The 8,570-nt window shown below is 43.2% G+C and overlaps 1 long non-coding RNA gene across 1 annotated transcript in view; it reads right to left on the reverse strand.

Moving 5' to 3' along the window:
• LOC116072838 overlaps window positions 1-8,570 on the reverse strand; it is a 30,765-nt gene that overhangs the window by 15,978 nt on the left and 6,217 nt on the right. The gene's annotated exons all lie outside the window — the stretch shown is intronic.

Here is an 8,570-nt window from a genome sequence, read left to right on the forward strand (position 1 = left end):
AGAAGAGGAAGAGGAAGAGGAAGAGGAAGAGGAAGAGGAAGAGGAAGAGGAAGAAGGAGAAGGAGAAGAAGAAGAAAAAGAGAAAGGCAATGGTGTTTAAAAGGGAATCCTAGGTGGGGGGTAAGTAGGGGAGAGAGAGAGATTAGAGAAGGTGGAAAATACAGTAATCAGAAGGTACAAGATATATATACGAAATTGTCAAGGAACAAGTAATTTTGAAGAGGTAAAAATTCAGTGAAGCTCCTCTGTCCTGTCCCTACAGAAGCTGAGAGACTTGTGAGTCATGAGTTTTTCCAGTGGTGGGATCTTATTGACACCCTTCTTAAATCCAAGAATTAACACTTAACTACAGATTGCTGGGGTCAGGGTTAAAGTGAGATTGGAACCAAGTCACTCATAGACTGTAGATGTGCAACAAGATAAAAACATTTTAACCTGTAAACTTGCTTTTTAAGATGGAGGAGATTGAAATATACAGTCATGTATCAATATCTCACCAGGACACCCTGGGCATTCTTTGGCTTTCCTGCTCGAGCCACCTTCCTTCCACTAACAGCACATGCTACATGAAAAGACCCCAAGTCACCCAGAGTTAGCTATAGCACCATTTTCACAGGCAGGAAGAGTGGCAGCAATTTTCAGGGCTCTGGGAATTGTGATTCACAGGAGGTCAGAGGCTCCATCTGAAAGGCACAGAACCCACTGCCTCTGTAGTTGCTCCAGCATGCTGAATTTCACTAGAAACTCTTCAATGTTAAAATGGGCTGTATGGGCTGAGGATTGAGCTCAATCACAGGAGTTCTTGTCTGGCAAGCACATGGCCCCTGAGTTCAATCACAGAACCACAAAAAAGAGTATATATATATATATATATATATATATATATATATATATATATATACTCTTATATATATATGTATGTATATATGTGTGTGTGTATACTTGTATATATACACACATATGTGTGTATATATAATATATTAAGAACAAACAAAAGGGGCAAAAATCATATATATTTATATATACATATATAAACATAATTTGTTTGAAAAGATCTCAGTGTCTCACGGCAGATTCAGGTTCTTTGTCTTCTTCATAGACTTATATCATATTTTTAGTAGACCAATAGTTAAGGTTTGAATTATTACAACTCATTAAATCTTATTCCCAGTGTTCTTTCTCTATCCTTTTATCTAGTTTTCCATTCTTGTTTCTTAATTAGAGTACCTTCTTTGTCTGTGTTAGTGCAAAATCCATTTGTTTTATTTATAGTTAATTGCATTTAATAGCAACAATAATTTTCTTATTTTTTACTCACATAGTTCTCTATATATCTATCGTTAACGCACCTGGAAAATCATCAGAACCATAAAATGCCTTTTAACATTACTGACAATTCCAAATGCTCCACCTTCCCTGAGAGCCACATCTATGCACAGGTTATACTCAGAGTCTAACAGGTGTATGTCCTCTGAGGTGGCTCTTCACCCAGGCGAGGCTCCTGGCTTCTAGCCTGTGCTGGGTCCTTGAATCTGGGTTCACTTCTATCCCACTTTCTGAGTGTCTTCTATCTCTTTGGTTGATATATCCTCTAGTTATCTCAGAAGGAATGATCATCTGCAATTATCTTCAGTCCACCTGCAATTCAGTTGCAGTATCAGAGTATGTGTACAACTGCTTTCTACTCACAGTTTTGATGTAGACCTGCTCCATTGTTTTTTGTGTGCTCCTGTCCCATGTGACTACTGGGGGATTCTGATGATCTCTCCTGACCATATTTGTTCAGAGTGTATATTTTGTTTTATTTTTTTTAATGTTTTAAAAATGGTTTAATAAGTTGAGCTTGTGACATAGAAGCTTCACTGCTAATTACCTGTGTTTATGGCACTGGAAGGTACTCTGTATAATACCTGCCTTAATTAGGGTTACTACTGCTGTGATGAACCATCATGACCAAAGCCACTTAGGGAGGAAACGGTTTATTTGGCTTACACTTCCACTGTACTGTTCATCATAGAAGGAAGTCAGGACAAGAACTCACACAGGGCAGGACCCTGGAGTCAGAAGCTGATGCAGAAGCCATGGGAGGATGCTGCTTACTGGCTTGCTCCAATGGCTTTGCTCAGCCTGCTTTCTTATGGAACTCAGGTTCAGGGATAGAACCACCCACCATGGGCTCCCCAATTCATCAGTCACTAATTAAGAAAAACACCTTACAGCTGGATCTTATGGAGGCATTTTCTCCATTGAGATTCTCTTACTGTAGGTAACTCTAGCTTGTGTCAAGTTGGCATAAGACTAGCCAGCACAATACCAGAGGGAAAATGTAATCACCACACTCAGTTACAAATCTTGAGATCTACAATGGAGACCTGACTGCGTGGTATGCTGGTGCAATAGTGGTAAAAGGTAGTGGGAATAGCCAACCACTCTCTGACTGGATTTAAGAGCCACTTGATGAGATGGACCCCATGTCTGACACTGCTCAGGTGGCCATGAATCTGAGACTGGGTCACAGGCATGGGGAAATCAGAATACTATTGTTCTGGTAAAGGAACATAGCAATATAATGACTCCTAACTACATTTGGCTATACCCATAGGTCAGTGCCTCCCTCATTCATCATCAGAGAAGCCTCCTCTAGCAGTAGATGGGAGCTAACACAGAATCCCACAACTGAACAATGTTCAGAAAGAGAAAGAATTTAGAACGTTCAGCCTTAAATGGCGCATCATTGTCAAACTCTTCCCCTCATGGCTCAGGGAGCTATGTGGAAGAGGAGGGAGATGCTTGCAAATGAAAAAACTAGTTTTCTCCAACAGAGTCTCACTGGATATATTAATCAGACTTCAGTGTAGTCCCCATTCCCAGCAGTAGAAGGCCAACACAAAATTAACTCATTGGTATTTTAGTAGACCTTTTCCCAACATTTCTTTGTTTGGGCATTAAAAACCTTTTTATTGATTCTTTGTGAGTCTCACATCATGTACCCCAGTCCTGCTCATCTGTCTATCCCCTTATATTATTCACCCTTCACCCTTGCAGCCCTCCCACAGTCCAATACACAAGCAAACATACAGACAACAACAGTAACAACAATATAACCATAGAGAACATTTCATCATGAAAACTGTAGATGTCCCAGTGTGTCCCACACTATATCACTTTATCCAAACATCTCTACTTGCAAATGTTCATTGCAGTGAGTCATTGGTCTGGTTTGAGATCTCTCGGTTTTGTGACACCATCAATATTGGGTCCTAATCAGGACTTCTCCAGGCTAACCTCTTGTTGCCCTGTGTCATGGGGATCCTGCAGCTTTGGAACAGTAAGACTGGCTCTTTCACATGTGCCAACCTTTCACCGATGTTATAGATTTTGGAGTGGAACAATTCAGAGCCCTGGATCTGTGCCTGAGTGGTAGCTGAGCTGGTCAGCCTGCCAGCTCTCCCTTTTCCAAACCACTGTAGTTCTCCAGGGCTGATCCAGCTATTACACTCAATGCTGCCATCACCATCAGCAAGAGGCAGGGTCAGATCTCTTGCTCTCATGCCCTCAGGGCCAGCTCTCCCAAGTGCTACAACCTATGTGTGAGGAGCTAGAACAGCTCTTCTGCTTTTACACCCTTAGGGCTGGCTCATCAGGGCCAGCTCCACTGTATTGCCCAGGCATGGTGCAGTGCCCATCCTCCAGAGTGTAATAGCCAGTGAGGGGGTAGGGCTAGCTCTCCTGCTCTCATGATCCCAAGGCCAAGTCTCCCAGTTATTGCAGGTGGTGACGTGGGGTGGGAGCATCACCTCTAATTATGCACAGGCCTTGGGCATCCACATGGTCCCTGGGACCTGTTTCCCTCAGGGACACCTTCATGCCCTCTAATGGTAATATAGACATTTATACTGATCCCTACAGCTGTGTAGCCATAGACTTAGACATGATCCTCAGTGTCAACTTGGGCTAGGACATTACCATGGCCCCAAATAGCAGTGCTGGCCATTCATAATAGGTCATACCTCCATTTCCATACCTCTTCATAATGTTCAAGCTGCTCCAATTCTGTCTCTCCCATCTGACCACCAAATAAACTAAACCAACAAAAATGAATAACAGAAAGATTTTGTTAAGGGATATGCCTATAAGAGAATATGGGGAAGAATTGAGAAAGCTCAAAGGATGGAGTGAACAGCTTGACATCCTTTGTGAAGGAGCGAGGGAAGCAAAGTTGAAGAGGATACCAGCTATGGTCTGCCATCATTGACCCAAATTCCCTTGCTTGAGTCTCAACCCTTCCAAGAGCTGGTCTATCTCAATGCCCCTGCTCAGACAATGGTTGAGAACAGCCCCTGGGACCATAGTCTTGGAGCAGAAGCTGTGATGGGATTTATCATGTATCTGCAGGTAGCCATATACAGTACCACATTTTGTCATCATTCAGATGCTAAATCTCCTGCATCAAACCTATTCTTTTGGTGTCTTTTCTCTCCTGAGCTTTCTTTGCTATGTTTCCCATCTTTTTCCTGCTGGAAGAATTTATATTTTCAGGTGCATCCTCCCCACCCTCATTTCCTGTACTTGTTCTAATCTATAATAGCATCTCAATTTATTTTGCCTTTTGCTTTTCCTGCTTTATTCTGGGTTTATTCAGAGTCTCTTTCATGTGAAAGCCTTTCCTCAGACGTCCGATGACCTTGGCTGCCTGGCACTGAAGAGAGTGGCGTTTACTGAGGTAGTGAGGAAGTGGCTGCACTTGACTCTGCCAGGTGGAGAGACCTCAAGTTGCCAATAATAGAGACATCTTTCCTCTCAGCCCACAGCTTCCTATTTAGGACTCCTAATGGCAGGATCCAGCACTTGAGCTCAGAGTAGAAGAAGGAGGTGTGAGCTTCTTATTAGGCAGTTCAGATTTGCACAGAGCATCAAGTCTACATTGTGCCTTGTACCCACTCTAAGCTGTAACTGAAGAAGCCAAGTTCACACCCTTTCTCCCTTTCTCTAGAGTAAACCTCAAATCCTGGGCTGAGAAACCTATTTCTAAAGGCCTTTTCTTTTCTTTTTAAGGCCGGTCTCTCTATAGCTGTGGTCCTCTTGGAACTTGTTATTTAGATCAGACTGGCCTTGAACTCAGAGATCCATCTCCCTTTACTTTCTGCGTACTGGGATTAAAGGTGTGTACTACCATTCCCAGCTCTAAATGGACTTTTATAACCAGTATTCCTGTTTTGAGCCCCAAATACCATCTGTCTCTTCCTCTCTGGTTTGGGCTCCATAAGGACTCATTGTCCACAGGCCCCAATCTTAGCATTTCCAGCTGTGTTCTCTTCAGTTGTTTTCCAGCTTCTCAAATCTTGTAAAATCTCTTGATTACTGTTTTCTCTTTTCTGACTCCTTGAAACTTTCTACCCTTGGGATTCCTTACTCCATTTGTCTTTAAAACAATGACATTCATTTAATCTATTATATTTTCATCTTAAGGTTCTTCAAATTTCTTCCCTGATTACCCAAAGGATGAATTCTGCATAGAATATTTATGAATCCATAAGTTCTACAGTTACAAGCGATTGTTAATGAATTAGATCAGAGGAGGAACAAAGACTCAAAACTCCATCCCCCCCACTGGGGGACATTTTGTCTTTTCCATAGATAATTCCCTCCATGAATCAGCCCTTGGGGATGCTTCTTCACCACTGGTTGGCAATTTAATCTTAGTTTATTCACAAATTGAATATATCCCTAAGCAATTATCTTCTCTATGTTTATGTATCAGTAAAAGTCAAGGGTCCCCGAACGATGAACTGTGATGCTGTGTGCAGAGTCCTTGAACAGTCTGGTGAGCTTCTCCTTTCCTCTTTTTGACCAGGTGGAAGTCACCTTGACAACCTTGCTGGGATTGGCAGCTGTGCCTTGGCTGTCTTCCATGCCCCTCCTATTCCTCCAGCCTAGCGTTTGACTCTAGTTTGCAAAGTCCTCTCTGCTTTTCCTACCTGTTCCCACCTCCAAAGATCTTGCCCCTGGAAATCTGCCACTGCTCCCTTTGTTGTAGAAACAGACTTTCTGTCTTTTCCTAAGTCACATAGGTACCAAACAACTTCTGTTGGGATATTACTGGCCATGGGACAATATTTTTAAAATGTTCTAAAGTTACTAAGTTTAATCGTATTCCAGCACTGGAGTGAGGTGATGCATGAGAGTTCCCTTGATGTCAGCAAAGCCAGCACAGTTAGATGCCTAGGACAGGAAACTAGGGACCACCCTCCTCACTGAGCTCCAGTGCTGTGGAATAGAGTCCAAAGCGTTTCCCTAGCTACAGAAAGAGGTTAATTGGCAGGTGGGGGCTGGAGCTGGAGCAGAGAGTTGGTGGGAGAAAGGATGGGCAGCATGGTCTATCAGGGCACTATCAAGTCAGTCTATCAGGTCAGTTGGCTTCACTTACTCATTAGAACAAGATTTGTGGAATTGGGAGAATGCATCAGCCTGGCCCTTCTCTGTTGCTTGGCAACGGGTTTCTTTGTCATTCCCTGCAGGTGCAAAGGGGCCCAGTTTTGAATGTAGGGAACAAGAGGGCAGTGGACAAAGTTAAGGTCAGTACCTGGTCAGCATATTAATGAGACAATCTGGTGCTGTTGTGCAAGAGGCACCTGCCTCCCAGAGAAATGAGGCAGTTAAGAAAACATTTATTTCCCTCATTTGGGGCTTATTCTTCATGTCTGAGAAGCACTGTTTATCTTTGAGCTCTATGTGTTTGTATACATGTTTGCCTTGCCACAGTCATCTGCTGGGTGTCTGGGAGGATGCAAAGGCAGGCCCACAATTCACAGGGGCAGGCAGGCAGAGTGTGGGCTCATGAAGGTACTGCTTGAGATTGTAGTTTGGGAGATCTCCTTCTCTGAGATATTCTGTAGGACCCCAGTGGCTCTCTTGTCAAGCTCTGTGATGGTCCCTGTCTTGTCTGAACAGTCATGTATACCTTTCCAAGTCCTCCAAGAAACATACCATAAGATGAGATTAATGGAACGAAGGAGATTTATTAGGGGAGATGCCCACATGAGAGAAAAGTGGGAGAAAGCCAGACTGAATGAAGAAGTGGGAAAGGTGGGTTGGTGGAAGTATCCTGGACCACTGTAGAGACTGAAGAAGAGCCATATGACCATGACAGTTTTCTGTTAGCATCCTGCTATACTGTGTCAAGGGCATGGGCTTGAACATGGCTCTACATGCATTTGGAGGTCATTAAGGGTTGTCCACAAGGGCTCTATATCCAAACTTGAGGAGGTCAGACATGGAGTTGGGTTGGGGTCAGTCTGAGCTTTGGGAATATTTCATTGGTTGGGGTTGGGGAGATCTAAGAATTAAGAAGAGAGCCACCCTCTAAGGGATGGAGCAGGGAGAAGGGATGGACCCATGGGCAGGGACATGTAGCTGGGGATTAGAGTGCCCACAGGAGAGCTCCTGTTGAAGTAAAATTTACACTTAGGGAGGGCTTTGAGTCTCTGCCCTTGTTTTCCTCCTGTGCCATATGACTGCTTCCTGGGAAATGCTTCATATTGAACTTAACACGGGGAATGTGGTTTTACTTAGAGCTGTGTCTCAGTCTGCTTGGATTTCTATAACAAAACACAAAGAGCCTGAGTAATTCCAAAGAACAGGCACCTATTTCTACAGTTCTAAAGGCTGGAAAGCCCAAGATTGGCCCAATGGTAGATTCTATGTCTTCTGAGTTTCTAGTCTACCTGTTCAAGATAGCTCTTTCAACATTGTGTCTTCACATTGTAGAAAGCAGAAAGGCTGGAAGTAGATGGATACTTTGTTCTCACAGCAGAGAATGTACCCATTCCACCAAGTCCTTCTACAAAGGTCAGGATACTGTACCCATTCCACCAAGTCCTTCTACAAAGGTCGAGATACTGTACTCATTCCACCAAGCCCTTCTACAAAGGTCAGGATACCACTCTTGAGGGCTTTGCCCTCATGACTTTACCACCCCTTACAGACTCCACCTTTTAAGATGATCTTGTTATCAAATACATCTCAACATGTAAGACCACAAGGATCTACTACATTCTTCCTCCTTGCCTATGACATGAGCTGGTCATGTAAGTATTTGAAGCCTGATACCCTTTACTCAAGCATTTCTGGATCAAGTTCCATTTCATCTCTTTGCTGTAAATATAATTACGTGTCAGTTCTATTCTATAAGGCAGTTTCTGTATGACTTTTCCTGGGGATACATTAACAAAAGTTTGTCCAATCCTGAGAGGACACTAGTGAGCACAAAAGAAAACAATTTCACCCAAGTCTAACTTGATGAACCAATGTGGATATTGGGGTTATTTTTAGGAGGGTAGATGAAGCTTACTTATAGAAGTGTAGGTGACTCGGGTAGCTGCATTACCCAAAAGCCCACTCTAACAATATTGCCAGCTCATCACTGACATCAGCATGATGAAAGCTACATCCCTGAAGAGTCTCCTGTCCACTAGCAGTTATTTTCCATCTACAAAGCTCTGAGGAGGGGCCTTGTGTGTCTTGCAATTCTCTTGTGAATTTTGTGAGTATCTATTGTCCTTCTTGGTGGA

Source organism: Mastomys coucha, unplaced genomic scaffold (genome assembly GCF_008632895.1).
Source record: "Mastomys coucha isolate ucsf_1 unplaced genomic scaffold, UCSF_Mcou_1 pScaffold23, whole genome shotgun sequence".
NCBI classification, from domain to species: domain Eukaryota; kingdom Metazoa; phylum Chordata; class Mammalia; order Rodentia; family Muridae; genus Mastomys; species Mastomys coucha.